The sequence below is a fragment of the Rhinolophus sinicus genome, chromosome X (genome assembly GCF_036562045.2).
Source record: "Rhinolophus sinicus isolate RSC01 chromosome X, ASM3656204v1, whole genome shotgun sequence".
Lineage (NCBI taxonomy): Eukaryota > Metazoa > Chordata > Mammalia > Chiroptera > Rhinolophidae > Rhinolophus > Rhinolophus sinicus.
The window spans coordinates 84,551,226-84,566,945 of NC_133768.1; positions in this window are offsets into that span (position 1 = coordinate 84,551,226).

Below are 15,720 nucleotides of genomic sequence, written 5' to 3' on the forward strand. Positions count from 1 at the left end.
TTATATCAGTTTTAGTTGCACAGTATAATGGTTAGACATTTATATAATATACAAGGTGTGACAATTAAGTTTGTGAACTTGTTACAACAATGTCGCTAACCTTTTTTGATATCAGAAGGATTATTCATTATAAATTTGTACCAACTGGACAAACAGTTAAGCATGTTTACTATTTGGAAGTGCTGAAATGGCTGCATGGAAACGTTATCGACCTGAACTTTTCACCAACCATTCATAACTCTTGCATCACGACAATGTACCAGTTCACAGGGCACTCTCTTTGAGGGAGTTCCTAGCCAGTAAACAAATAACTGTACTGGCACCCTGTCCCTACTCACCTGATCTGGCCCCCAATGACTTCTTTCTTTATTCAAAGATAAAGGAAATATTGAAAGGAGGACATTTTGATGACATTCAGGACATCAAGGATAATACAATGACAGCTCCGATGGCCATTCCAGAAAAGGAGTTCCAAAATTGCTTTGAAAGGTGGAGTAGGTGCTGTAGACCATGTATAGCTTCCCAAGTGGAGTACTTAGAAGGTGACCATAGTGATATTCAGCAATAAGGTATGTAGCATTTTTTCTATGATGAGTTTGCGAACGTAATTGTCAGACCTCGTGTGACTTAGTTGACCTCAATAAATCTAGTACCCATCTGGCACTATACATTGTTATTACAATATTATTGACTCTATTTTCTACACTGTATTTTATATACCTTTGAGTATTTTGTAACATTAAATTTGTACTTCTTAATTCTGCAAATCACTTTTTTCATCCAGTCTCCCAACCCCCTTCCCATCTGGTAGCCATCAGTTTGTTTTCTGTGTATATGAGTGTCGTGCAGGGCGGCCTGCAGGGTCTCTGCTCCCCCTCCCTACACAAGAACACAGGTGTCGTGTGGGACAGCCTGCGGGGTGTCAGCTCCCGCTCCCCACAAGAGAATGCAAGATATGGTGAGGCCAAAAAGGAACACCCATGGAGTCATAAGTAGGGGAGTCATATCACTATATTCTCTCCGTCAGCATCCGCCTCTCTGCAATTCACTCTTGCTAGCTCAGCCACCATCTTCTTGCTAGCCCCCATTTTTCTGCTAGCATAGCCACAGCAGTTATATTGGTGGCCAATGGCTCACTGGTTACAGCTGATGGCCAACTAGCCACAGCTGATGGCCATCCAATCAAAGATGATGGCGATTTATTACCTGAGCCAGCACCTTTCTATGTGAGGCCGAGAGACTGGAAACTGCTTTCTGGGGCTCTGTCCCCACAATGAGTTAATTTCTTTTTGTTGTTGTTGTTTATTTTTGTCTGTGTGTGTGTGTGTTTGTTTGTTTGTTTGTTTGGTTGGTTTTTTGGTTGTTGTTGTTTATTTTGTCTTTAGATTCCACATATAAGTGAGATCATATGGCATTTGTCTTTTTCTGTCTGACTTATTTCACTTAGCATAATTGGTGCAACTACTACATAAAAGTTTAGAGATTCCTCAAAAATTAAAAATAGAACTACCTTACTGGGTATTTATCTGAAGATTATATTTTTAAGGACCCAGTGTTTCAAGATAATAGGTCGTATGTGTGTGTTCACAGATTCATTGCCATGTTCACACAAGTTTCCAAGCTCTCCAAGTATCCCTAACTTACCTACCAACAGTAACCATGACTATGACAGTAGGCAGCCTTATTATTCTTTTCTATACCTAAATTTTTTATGTCCTATATTCATATTTTGCCATGGCCCATACTTATTCCACCAGAATAAAGAAGCAGGCGTGATAGTTAGATTGATATTAACCCAAAGTGTCATGGTACTATAGATGCACTATGCTATGTCTTCCTCTGGGCTGAGCAATCAGGCAACCATCCTAGTTGATTGATGAGGTAACCATTAATTAGCATCTTAAAGCTAATACCCAGGAAAACCATGGCCTGTGATCAAACCTTATGATTCACAATTCCCTCCTTTTAACTTCATTGTTATTACCTCATAGGAGACCACTGTAGTAAGCGCCTTAAGCACTGAAAAGCCATTTGAGGAGGTTGGTTGAAGACTTGTTTATGAAGGGAAACCTAAAACTTGCTTGAGAAACAAATTATGATCAGCTGAATGTAAACCTGAAGCCAAACACAACAGTCATGACACAATTAAATGCAGCTGTGCTCCTTTCCTTCCACCTCAGAGCACCAGCTATAATTGCTCTCCTTCCCTCTTATTTATTGATCTGTAATAAAGTCCTGTTGGATGGGCATAATGGGAATTTGCAGAGTTGAGGAATTGCATAGTATGTGGGTATACAGTTGGTAATCATATTATTTTATCTTTGACCCTGAAGTCACGCCTACCCAAAGCTAACTACCAAAGAGACTATTAGCTTCCCCCAGACTTAAAATTTCAATAGCAATAAAGAGCACCTTCTGTGGCCGGCCCGGTGGCTCAGGCGGTTGGAGCTCCATGCTCCTAACTCCGAAGGCTGCCAGTTCGATTCCCACGTGGTCCAGTGGGCTCTTAACCACAAGGTTGCTGGTTCAACTCCTCGAGTCCTGCAAGGGATGGTGGACTCTGCCCCCAGCAACTAAGTTTGAACACGGCACCTTGAGCTGAGCTGCCTCCCAGATGGCTCAGTTGGTTGGAGCGCATCCTCTCAACCACAAGGTTGCCGGTTCGACTCCTACAAGGGATGGTGGGCTGTGCCCCCTGCAACTAGCAACGGAAACTGGACCTGGAGCTGAGCTGCACCCTCCACAGCTAAGACTGAAAGGAAAACAACTTGAAGCTGAACAGCACCCTCCACAATGAAGATTGAAAGGACAACAACTTGACTTGGAAAAAAGTCCTGGAAGTACACACTGTTCCCCAATAAAGTCCTGTACCCCTTCACCAATAAAATCTTTAAAAAAAAAAAAAAAAGAGCACCTTCTGAACTTGATCAGTCCTTGAAATGATCCTCTCAAACCATGTTTTATCTAGCCTCATATTTTATCAGGGTTGATATTGTCTGTGAGTTCAATCTTTGAGTTGAATGAGCCAAGGTGAGGTTTACGCTGTTTCCAATTTGGTTTGTTGAGAGCGACTCAAGCAATTCAATTGACGTTGGGTAGCTTGGGATATTTTATTAAGCATTATTTATTTTGAATATCGATATCTACATGCACAAATCAGGCTGACCTAATTCACAATGCTGAGGGGTTGAATTCAACTAACTGAAGGCAGTGAATGAAAAGGGGTGGAGGTAATATTAATAAATACCAAAAATCCAATTTGACTGAATTGTTGAACTTATTGAACACTTGTTTCAGATGTCTTATAGGCTATACTAATGTCAGCATTAATGTCTTTCTTTTAAAGAAAAAATGCACAAAGGAATAAATTGGTGTGATCTTAATATAGCACCCACCACAATAACAGGCAAGCTAGAGGCTTTCAATAAATAAATGTTGAACAATTAAACTGCCATAATACCTCTTTAAAACAATAGCTTAACCTCTCACAGTCCCTCCAACAGCCACTCCAGTAGCTTGTTGGAAGGAAGGGAAGGCTTAGTCATATTTCTAGGGTTACAGCCAGAGTAAAATGGTCTTTTGGGGTTTTTTTGTTTGTTTTTCTAAAAACATTTCATTATATCTGCCTGGGTTCTGCCCCCTTAGCATTTCACAATGTCTGTACTTTTTTGTTAGCCTGCCTATTAGACTTCATGAAAAAGCAAATAAAAGGATCAAAATTTTCTTTATAGGAAAAAAAAAACACAAAACATAATAACAATATTTTACTTCAGCAGTGTCATAATTTACTGGGTCTTCAATAATGTAACTTTTTCAGAATGAAGAAAGGTCAGACTTCTATCCCTAAATCACCTTTATGATAATGGCATTTTTTTTTTCTTCCCCACTATTTTAAGATCAATTTTAGCCATCTAGAGGTCAATGTTTTCATTATTTAGCAACGGGGTATGATTTAGATGCCTTTTCCCCTGTATCTAGTGCTTTCTCACAAATATTTCCCCAATCTTTAGCTAACATGATTACAGAAAAAAAGAAACGTGGAGTGCATTTCCCTCAGCTTCTTCCTCATTGCATCTCATACAAAAATAAAATGTTACTGGTATGCTGCCTGTGCTCATAGGAGCTATAGTGAATGAATCTTAGATCCACTAAAACGGAAGTTTAAAAAACATACCCACCATAGAAGGTCCAAGATGGCAGATTAAGTAAACACTGTGCCTGCAGCCTCCCAGGGTCACACCAAAATTACAAATAAATTATAGAATAATCAACTTCAGGAATCATCTGAAGACTAGCTCAACAGAACCCCTATAACTAAGGATCTAAAGAAGAGGCCACACAAAAACTTGTAGGAGGGACAGAGACATGAAATGGGCTGACCACAAACCCACAGGTAGTGGTTGAACACTGCTCCCAGTGTTCAACAAGACACCTCCTTGGCAGAGGTTCCCCCAAAAGAGTAAGGGGTCTGAGCCCCAAACCAGGCTTTGCAGCTCAAGGTCCTATACCAGGAAGAGTAATTCCCACAACATCTGACAGCGAAAATTAGCGAGAACTCAGTCCATCCCTGTGAGACTGAAGATGACTGGAAACTCAGACTCACTCTTAGAGAGACTGAACACAGACTCACTTGCTTGCAAACACTCACCTAGTCTCCAGTGGAGGGGCAACAACTTAAAAGGTGCCAGAGATATACAGTGAAAGACTGAGTTATATGTCTTGGGCGAGGGCTGGAGAGATCAACCACTGTCGTTCTGTGGAGCCTACCTCACATGTAGCTTACCCGAGGGTGTTATCTTTTCTGAGTTGAACTCTCCCAGAAAAAGCCAAATTTTAGATCACATTGGCCTGGTAAAATCCACCTATGCACACCACCTTGTTGACACCCTGGGTCTGTGCCCTGCACAGCTAGTACTGCAACACCAGGGGTAATCTCAGCTACACAGTGGCCACCCCTGCCCAATGAGCTGCAGAAGCCTTTTATAGCAGCAGATGGCTCATTGAGGCCCCGGGCATCTTTTGGTGCTGGGCAGTGACCCAAAACCTACCCAGCAGCCACACTTGGGCAACTCTTAGGGATTTATGAACCTGAGGCAAGTGGTGTATTTGGGGTGTTTTGTGAAGTCCACAGGTCTGAAAGAACCAAAACTGCAGTAACTTTGTAAAAAAGTACTGCCCACACCTCATAACCTCATGGTAACCAGCCACACCCACCTAGGGCTGCATTGCTGTAGCACTCTCAACACCAGGTCAACCAGCCTGGCACATCCACCTAAGGATGCTCTTTCAAAGGCTTAGCCTTATGGGCAGCCAGCAGGCAGCAACATGCGTAGAGGGCCTTAGGCCATCAACTAAGCTGCCCCAGGCCCAATACTGGTGGCAGCTGGGCTCAGTTCACAAGAAGGCTATCCCCACATGACTCATTGTCCAGCACAGTAAGCAGCCAACCACATATAATTGTGCATATCCTACTGAGGAACCCTGAGCCAATCACAGGCTAGGCTGAAATAGGTCTCTACGGGACCACCTGTCAAGAGACACAAGAGAAAACACAACCAGAGACCAGGTTCAGACCAACCAGAGCACTACCTGGTTAGCCCCACAAGTGGCACACCCAAAGGCTGGACTAAACAAGCACAAGAGCCTGTGGGTGTGAACCTGACTCAAAGTCATCAGTACCTACACATTTCATACACTGTGGACAAAGCCAATGCTCACAGTCAGTCAGTCTGGGAGTCAGTCCCACCCACTGATGCACCAAAAGCAACCTGGGCTTAACTGTAACAGGAGAATACATACAATACACACAAGGGACACTCATGGAACACACACACAGGAGATCAGAAAGATTGCATCATTGGTCCACCCAGGACACATAATACACAAGGCAACCCAGCAAAGACTGAAAGACAGGAAATCTAACTAATACATAGAAGCAAACACAGGGAGGCAGCTAGAATGAGGAAACAAAGAAACATGTTCCAAATAAAAGAACAGGAGAAACCTCCAGGGATAGAACAAAATGAAATGGAGGCAACCAACCTACCAGAGAAAGAGTTTAAAACACTGGTTGTAAAAATTCTTAAAGAACTTAGTGAGAATTTCAACAAGGAGATAGTAAGCATAAAGCAGGACATAGAAATGATAAAAAAAGAACGAGTTAGAAATAAAGACAACAATAATAGAAATGAAGAATGCACTAGAATAAATCAACTGCAGATTAGATGAAGCAAGGGATCAAATCACTGATTTAGACGACAAGGTAGCAAAAAACACCCAATCAGAACAGTAAAAACACACATACATACATACATACATACATACATACATACATACATGCATACATATATACATACATAGATACATACATAAATAAATAAAATAAACGGAAGATAGTTTAAGACACATTTGGGATAGCATCAAGCCTAATAACATTCGGATAATAGGAGTGCTAGAAGGAGAAGAGAGAGAGAGCAAAGTATTAATAACCTAGAAGTACTCTATACAGCAAGGCAAGTCTATCATTTAAAATTGAAGGAGATATAAAGAGCTCCCCAGACAAGAGAAACCTAAAGGAATTCATTGCCACCAAGCCAGTATTGCAAGAAATGTTAAAAGGACTCATTTAAGCAGAAGGAGAAAACAAACAAAGATCAAATGTATGAATAATAAAATGACAATGACTATGTATTTATCACTAATCAATTTAAATGTAAATGGATTAAATGTTCCAATAAAATAACATAGGGTCGCTGAATGGATGAGAAAACAAGACCCATGCATATACTGTCTACATGAGAGCCACTTCAGATCGAGAGGCACACATAGACTGAAAGTAAAGAGATGAAAAAAGATATTCCACACAAATGGAAATGAGGAAAAAGCTGGGGTAACATATTTATATCAGACAAAACAGACTTTAACATGAAGACTATAATAAGAGAAAAAGAAGGACATTACATAATTAATAAAGGGATCAATCCAACAAGAAGATATAGCCATAGTAAACATTTATGCACCCAAGAAAGGAGCACCTAAACATATATAAAAAAAATACTGACCAATATAAAGGCAGAGATCAACAGTAACATAATCATAGTAGGGGACTTAACACCCCACTAATACCAATGGACAGGTCTCCCACCCAGAAAAATCAACACTGGAACAGCACCTTAAATGACACACTATACCAGATGGATTTAATTGATATTTTTACAACATTTCACCCCCAAACAGCAGAATATACACTCTTTTCCAGTGCACATGGGACATTTTCCAAAATAGACCATGTGTTAGGCAACAAAACAAGTCTCAATAAATTTAAGAAGATTGAAATAAAACCTAGTGTCTGCTCTGAACACAATGGTACAAAACTAAAAAATAATTACAACAAACAAAACTGAAAAACACAAACACATGGAGGCTAAATAACATCATACTACATAATACATAGGTCAACAATGAGATAAAGGAAGAAATCAAAAATACCTTGAGACAAACAAAAATTAAAACACAATAACTGAAAATCTATTGGACACAGTAAAAGCAGCCCTTAAGGGGGTAATTCATAGCAATGCAAGCTTGCCTAAAAAAGAAAAATTTTGAACAAGCAATCTAAGTTTACACCTAAGGAATCTGGAAAAAGAACAGCAAAAACAAAGCCCAAAGTGAGAATGAGGAAGGAAATAATAAAGATCAGAGTAGAAATAAACAAAACAGAGGCTAAAAAAACAATAAAAAGATCAATGAAAGCAAGAGCTGGGTTTTTTTAAAATATAAGTGAAATTGACAAACCTTTAATCAGACTAAGAGAGAGAGAGAGAGAGAGAGAGAGAGAATAAATAAAATCAGAAAAGAAAAAGGAGAAGTGACAGTGGACCCCACAGGGGGGGGAAATTGAAGAAAATATGATGAACAACGATATGCCAACAAATTGGGCAATCTGAAAGAAACAGATAAATTCCTAGAAGCGTACGATTTTTCCATGCCTGAGTCAAGAAGAAACAGAAAATTTGAACCAACAAATTACAACTAACAAAATCAAATCAGTTATCTACAACCTCCCAACAAAAAAAAAGTCCTGGACCAGATGGCATCACAGGTGAATTTCACCAACATTCAAAAAAGAATTTACACCTATTCTTCTCAAACTATTCCAACAAATTCAACAGGAGGAAAGGATCCCAAGCTCATTTTACAAGGCCACCATTACCCTACACCCAAACTAAACAAACACATTACAATAAAAGAAAATAATTGGCCAAAATCCATGATGAACATAAATGCAAAAATCCTCAAAAAAATCATAGCAAACTGAATTTAGCAATACATTATAATGATCATATATAAAGCATGATTAAGTGAGATTTATTCCTGGTAGGCAAAGTTGGTTCAATATCCACAAATCAATTAAGGTGATATACCCCATAAAGAAAATGAAGAAAAAAAAAAAATCATATGGACATATCAATTGATGCAGAAAAAGCATTTCACAAATTCCAGCCTCCATTTATAATAAAAACTCTCAGCAAAGTGGAAACAGAGGGAACACATCTCAACGTAATAAAGGCTATATATGACAAACCCATAGCTAAATTCATACTCAATGGGGAAAAGCTAAAAGCATTCTCCTCAAGATCAGGAACAAGACAAGGATGCCCATTTTCATCACTTTTATTCAACACAGTTCTGGAAGTCCTAGCCACAGCAGTGAGACTAGCGAAAGAAACAAAAGGAATCTAAATGGGAACGGAAGCAGTAAAACTGTCATTATTTGCAGATGACATGATACTATAGATAGAGAACACCGAAGATTCCATCAAAAAATATTAGAACTGATAAAAGAATTTAGGAAACTAGTAGAACGCAAAATTAATATTCAGAAAGTGGTTGCATTTTTATCCACCAATAACGAGCTGTCAGAAAGGGAAATTAAGAAAACAATCCCATTTACAATTGCATTAAAAAAATGCTTAGGAATAATTTAACCAAGGAAGTAAAAGACCTGTACTCATAAAATTATGAGACATTTAAGAGAAAAATTAAAGAAGCTACAAATAAATGGTAACATATACCATGTTCATGGATAGGAAGAAATAATATAGTTAAAATGTCCATACTACCCAAAGCAATCTAGAGATTCAGTGCAATCCCTATCAAAATACCAATGGCATTTTTTTCACAGAACTAGAACAAATAATCCTAAAATTTATATAAAACCATAAAAGACCCTGAATAGTCAGAAATCCCAAGAAAGATTAACAAAGCTGGACTTATCACACTACTTGATATCGAATTATACTACAAGGGATAGTAACTAAAACAGCATGGTATTGGCACAAAAACAGACACATAGATCAATGGAACACAATAAAGAGCCCAGAAATAAATCCATCCCTATATGGTCATTTAATCTATGACAAAGGAAACAAGAATTTACACTGGGGTAAAGAGAGTTTATTCGATAAATGGTGCTGGGAAAACTGGACAGATACATGTAAAAAAATTGAAACTATACCACCTTCGTATGCCATATACAAGAATAAACTCAAAGTGGATTAAAAATTGAATGTAAGACCTGAAATCATAAAATTCCTAGAAGAAAATATAGGAAGTAAGCACTAAGTCATTACCCTTAGTAATATTTTGACTGATATATCTCCTTGGGCAAGAGAAACAAAAGAAAAAAATAAACAAATGGAACTCCAACAAACTAAAAGTCTTTACACGGCAAAGGAAATCACCAACAAAAGGAAAAGACATCCTACTGAATGGGAGAAGATATTTGCCAATGATACATATGATAAGGAGCTACTCTCTAAAATTTATTTAAAAAACTCAACACACACACACACACACACACACACACACACACACACACTCCAAAAAAATGTGCAGAGGAACTGACCAGACATTTCTCCAAAGAGGACATACAGATGGCCAATAGACATATGAAAAGATGCTGAACATCACTAATCATCAGAGAAATGCAAAGAACAACAATGAGACACCACTTAACTCCTGTCAGAATGGCGGTCATCAATAAATTAGCAAGCAATAAGTGTCCCAGAGGTTGTAGAGAAAAGTGAACTCTTGTGCACTGCTGGTGGGAGTACAAATTGGTACAGCCACTGTGGGAAAGTGTATGAAGATTCCTCAAATAATTAAAAATGGCCCAGTAATTCCACTACTGTATATTTAGCCAAAGAAATCCAAAACACTAATTTGAAAAAAATACCCTTATGTACACCCTTATGTTTACTGCAGCAATGTTCACAATAGCCAAAATATGGAAACAACCAATATGCCTATCAATAGATAATTGGATGAAGAAATTGTGGTACATTTATACAATGGAGTATTACTCTAGCATAAAATAGAATGAAATCTTATTATTTGCAATAACATGGATGGACCTAAAAGGTACAATTCTAAGTGACTTAATTCAGAATGTGAAAGACAAATACCAAAAGATCTCACTTACGTTGAATCTAAAAAAAACAGAATAAATGAATAAACAATACAGAAATAGACTCATAGATACAGAGAACAAACTGATCATTGCTAAGTGGGAGGGGTTGGGGGTATAGGGAATACAGTCAATAATGTAAAAACTATGTATTGTGTCAGATGGGTACAGACCTATTGGGGGATTACTTCATAAATTGTATAAATGCCTAACCACTGTGCTGTACACCTGAAACTAATATAAAATAATATTAAATGTCAACTATAACTATGTATTTATATTTACATATAGTATATTACTATATAAAATATATATGTATATATGTATACATGTATATACACACACACACATACATATATACATATACTCACGAGATGTAAATACAGCATAGGGAGTATAGTCAGTGGCGTTGTAATAGCTGTGTATAGTATCAGATAGGTAGTAGACTTGTTGGGGTTATCACTTTGTGAAGTGTGTAAATAATCATTACCTTGTGTTGTACACCTAAAACTAATAAAAAGAAAGAAAACAAATCCCACCATCATCACCTCTGCACTCAGAATATATTTAAGCAAAAGTAAAAATAGAGTTCTGGGGTATGTGAAAAAGATTTAAACACATCAAGAAACAAGAGTCTCGTTGCTAGGGAGAGGCCTGAATGTTGGACACGCTTCTGGCTCAGACAGGCTGCTGATTGAGACATGGGTGCTCACAAGCACACATGCTGCCTTGAGTCCCAGCTCTGCACATGGCTAGTGCCATGGTGCCAGAGTGGTGACTGGTTGTTGGGCTGCTCTGCCTGCCTGCCGGGCAGCTGATTGGGAGAGGCAGAGACTGAGAGTTTTCCTGAGAGTGTTGGACTGGGAGCTGCATGGTGGCGCCATCTGGGCAAGGCATTTGTGGCACGTTTGTGTGGGCTGTTGCTAGTGCAGGAGCACACGCTGCTCAGACTTGGTGGGCACCACTGACCACACCCTGTGGTGCCCTGGGGGCCTGCCCTACCCACCTAGAGCTGTGTTAACAGGGCACCCTGGGCCTCTGGTGCCTGACTCCCAACTCCACAGGCCAGAGAGGGCTTTTGCAGCAGCGGACAGCCCACAGAAACCAGTGGGCATTTTTTATGGTGAGCACGCCCCCAGAGCCCATGGCAGCCAACTGCAGGCAGCTCACTGTGAACCTGAGAGGAAGGCCAGCAGAGGAGGTGCTGGGCCCTTCCCCTAAACACAACTGGTGCGGAGTTGTACTGAGACTCTTTATTGCTGAGCAAGGGATCTACAGATTTAAGAGGATGGAGAGCCCTTTTCTTTCTTTCTTTTTTCTTATTTCTTTTAATTTTCTGCTTTTTATTTTTTTATTTAGCTGTTTGTTGTTGTTGTTTGGGGTTGTTTTCTTTTCTTTCAGTCCTCTTTTTCTTCCCAACTTTTTTTTAAATTTATTTTTTAAATTTATTGGGGTGACAATTGTTAGTAAAATTACATAAATTTCAGGTGTACAATTCTGTATTACATCATCTATAAATCCCATTGTGTGTTCACCACCCAGAGTCAGTTCTCCTTCCATCACCATATATTTGATCCCCCTTACCCTCGTCTCCCACCCCCCATCTCCCTACCCTCTGGTAACTACTAAACTATTGTCTATGTCAATGAGTTTCTGTTTCTCATTTGTTTGTCTTGTTCTTTTGCTGCTTTTGGTTTATATACCACATATCAGTGAAATCACATGGTTCTCTGCTTTTTCTGTCTGACTTATTTCGCTCAGCATTATACTCTCAAGATCCATCCATGTTGTCACAAATGTTCTTATATCATCTTTCCTTACCGCCAAATAGTATTCCATTGTGTATATATACCACAACTTCTTTATCCATTCATCTATCGAAGGACATTTTGGTTGTTTCCATGTCTTGGCCACCGTAAACAAAGCTGCAATGAACATTGGAGCACACGTGTCTTTATGTATAAATGTTTTCAGATTTTTCGGGTAGATACCCAGGAGAGGGATTGCTGGGTCATATGGTATTTCTATTTGTAATTTTTTGAGGAAACTCCACACTGCCTTCCATAACGGCTGTACCAGTCTGCATTCCTACCAACAGTGTATGAGGGTTCCTTTTTCTCCACAGCCTCTCCAACACTTGTTATTATTTGTCTTATTGATGATAGCCATTCTGACTGGGGTGAGATGATATCTCATTGTGGTTTTTATTTGCATTTCTCTGAGGATTAGTGATGTTGAGCATTTTTTCATATGTCTATTTGCCATTTGTATGTCCTCTTTGGAGAAATGTCTCTTCAGGTCTTCTGCCCATTTTTCAATTGGGTTGTTTATTTTTTTGTTGGTGAGTTGCATGAGTTCCATGTATATTCTGGATATTAGCCCCTTACCGGAGGCACTGTTTGCAAAAATCTTCTCCCATTCAGTTGGTGGCCTCTTTATTTTGTCAATGGTTTCTTTTGCTGTGCAGAAGCTTTTAAGTTTCATATAGTCCCATTCATTTGTTTTCACTTTTACTTCCATTGTCTTTGGAGTCAAATTCATAAAATGCTCTTTGAACCCAAGGTCCATAAGTTTAGTACCTATGTTTTCTTCTATGCAGTTATTGTGTCAGGTCTTATGCTTAAGTCTTTGATCCATTTTGAATTAACTTTGGTACATGGTGACAAATAGCAGTGCAGTTTCATTCTTTTCAATGTGGTTATCCAATTCTCCCAGCACCATTTATTAAAGAGACAGTCTTCCCTCCATTGCATGTTTTTAGCTTATTTGTCAAAAACTATCTGTCCATATTTATGTGGTTTTATTTCTGAGCTCTCAATTCTATTCCATTGGTCTATGTGTCTGTTTCTCTGCCAATACCATGCTGTTTTGATTATTGTAGCCCTGTATTACAAGCCAAAGTCAGGAAGTGTGATACCTCCATTATTGTTCTTTTTTCTTAAGATTGCTTTGGCTATTCGGGGTCTTTTGTCGTTCCAAACAAATCTGATGATTTTTTGTTCTATTTCTTTAAAATATGCCATTGGGATTTTGATGGGGATAGCATTGAATCTGTATATTGCTTTGGGTAATATGGACATTTTAACTATGTTGATTCTTCCAATCCATGAGCATGGAATGTCTTTCCATTTCTTTGTGTCTTCTTCAATTTCTTTAAAAAATGTCTTATAGTTTTCAGCATATAGGTCTTTCACATCCTTGGTTAAGTTTATTCCTAGGTATTTTATTCTTTTTGCTGCAATTGCAAAAGGAATTGTTTCTTGTATTTCTTTTTCTGAGATTTCATTGTTAGTATATAGGAAAGCAATGGACTTTTGCACGTTGATTTTGTAGCCGGCAACTTTACTGTATTCATTGCTTGTTTCTAATAGCTTTTTGGTGGAGTCTTTAGGGTTTTCTATATATAGCATCATGTCATCTGCAAAGAGTGATAATTTAACTTCTTCATTCCCAATTTGGATGCTTTTTATTTCTTTCTCTTGCCTGATTGCTCTGGCAAGGACTTCCAACAATATGTGGAAAAGCAGAGGTGACAGGGGACAACCCTGTCATGTTCCTAAACGTAGAGTAAAGGGCTTCAGATTTTCACCATTAATTATGACATTAGCAAAGGGCTTATGATATGTGGCCTTTATTATGTTAAGGTATTTTCCTTCTATACCTATTTTATTAAGTGTTTTAATCACCAATGAATGTTGTATCTTCTCAAATGCTTTTTCTGCATCAATTGATATAATCATATGATTTTTCTCCTTTATTTTGTTTATGTGATGTATCACATTGATGCATTGGGGATGTTGTACAATCCTTGTGCCCCGGGGATGAACCCCACTTAGTCGTGATGAATAATATTTTTTTTAACTTTAATTTTTTTTTTTTTATTAAATTTATTGGGGTGACAATTGTTAGTAAAATTACATAGATTTCAGGTGTACAATTCTGTATTACATCATCTATAAATCACATTGTGTTTTCATCACCCAGAGACAGTTCTCCTTCCATCACCATATATTCGATCTCCCTTACCCTCATCTCCCACCCCCCACCCCCCACCACCCTTACCCTCTGGCAACCAATAAACTATTATCTGTGTCTATAAGTTTCTGTTTCTCATTTGTTTGTCTTGTTCTTTTGTTGTTTTTGGTTTACGTACCAAATATCAGTGAAATCACATGGTTCTCTGCTTTTTCTGTCTGACTTATTTCACTCAGCATTACTCTCTCAAGATCCATCCATGTTGTCACAAATGTTCCTATATCATCTTTTCTTACTGCCGAATAGTATTCCACTGTGTATATATACCACAACTTCTTTATCCATTCATCTATCGAAGGACATTTTGGTTGTTTCCATGTCTTGGCCACTGTAAATAAAGCTGCAATGAACATTGGAGCACACTTGTCTTTATCTCTAAATGTTTTCAGAGTTTTTGGGTAGATACCCAGGAGAGGGATTGCTGGCTCATATGGCAATTCTATTCGTAATTTTTTGAGGAACCTCCACACTGCCTTCCATAACGGCTGCACCAGTCTGCATTCCCACCAACAGTGTATGAGGGTTCCTTTTTCTCCACAGCCTCTCCAACATTTGTTACTATTTGTCTTGTTGATGATAGCCATTCTGACTGGGGTGAGGTGATATCTCATTGTGGTTTTGATTTGCATTTCTCTGATGATTAGTGATGTTGAGCATTTTTTCATATGTCTATTTGCCATTTGTATGTCCTCTTTGGAGAAATGTCTCTTCAAGTCCTCTGCCCATTTTTCAATTGGGTTGTTTGTTTTTTGTTGTTGAGTTGCATGAGTTCCTTGTATATTCTGGATACTAGCCCTTATCGGAGGCACTGTTTGCAAAAATCTTCTCCCATTCAGTTGGTGGCCTCTTTATTTTGTCAATGGTTTCTTTTGCTGTGCAGAAGCTTTTAAGTTTCATATAGTCCCATTCGTTTATTTTAGCTTTTACTTCCATTGCCTTTGGAGTCAAGTTCATAAAATGCTCTTTGAACCCAAGGTCCATAAGTTTAGTACCTATGTTTTCTTCTATGCAGTTTATTGTGTCAGGTCTTATGCTTAAGTCTTTGATCCATTTTGAATTAACTTTGGTACATGGTGACAAATAGCAGTCCAGTTTCATTCTTTTGCACGTGGCTATCCAATTCTCCCAGCACCATTTATTGAAGAGGCTGTCTTTGCTCCATTGTATGTTTTTAGCTTCTTTGTCAAAAATTATCTGTCCATATTTATGTGGTTTTA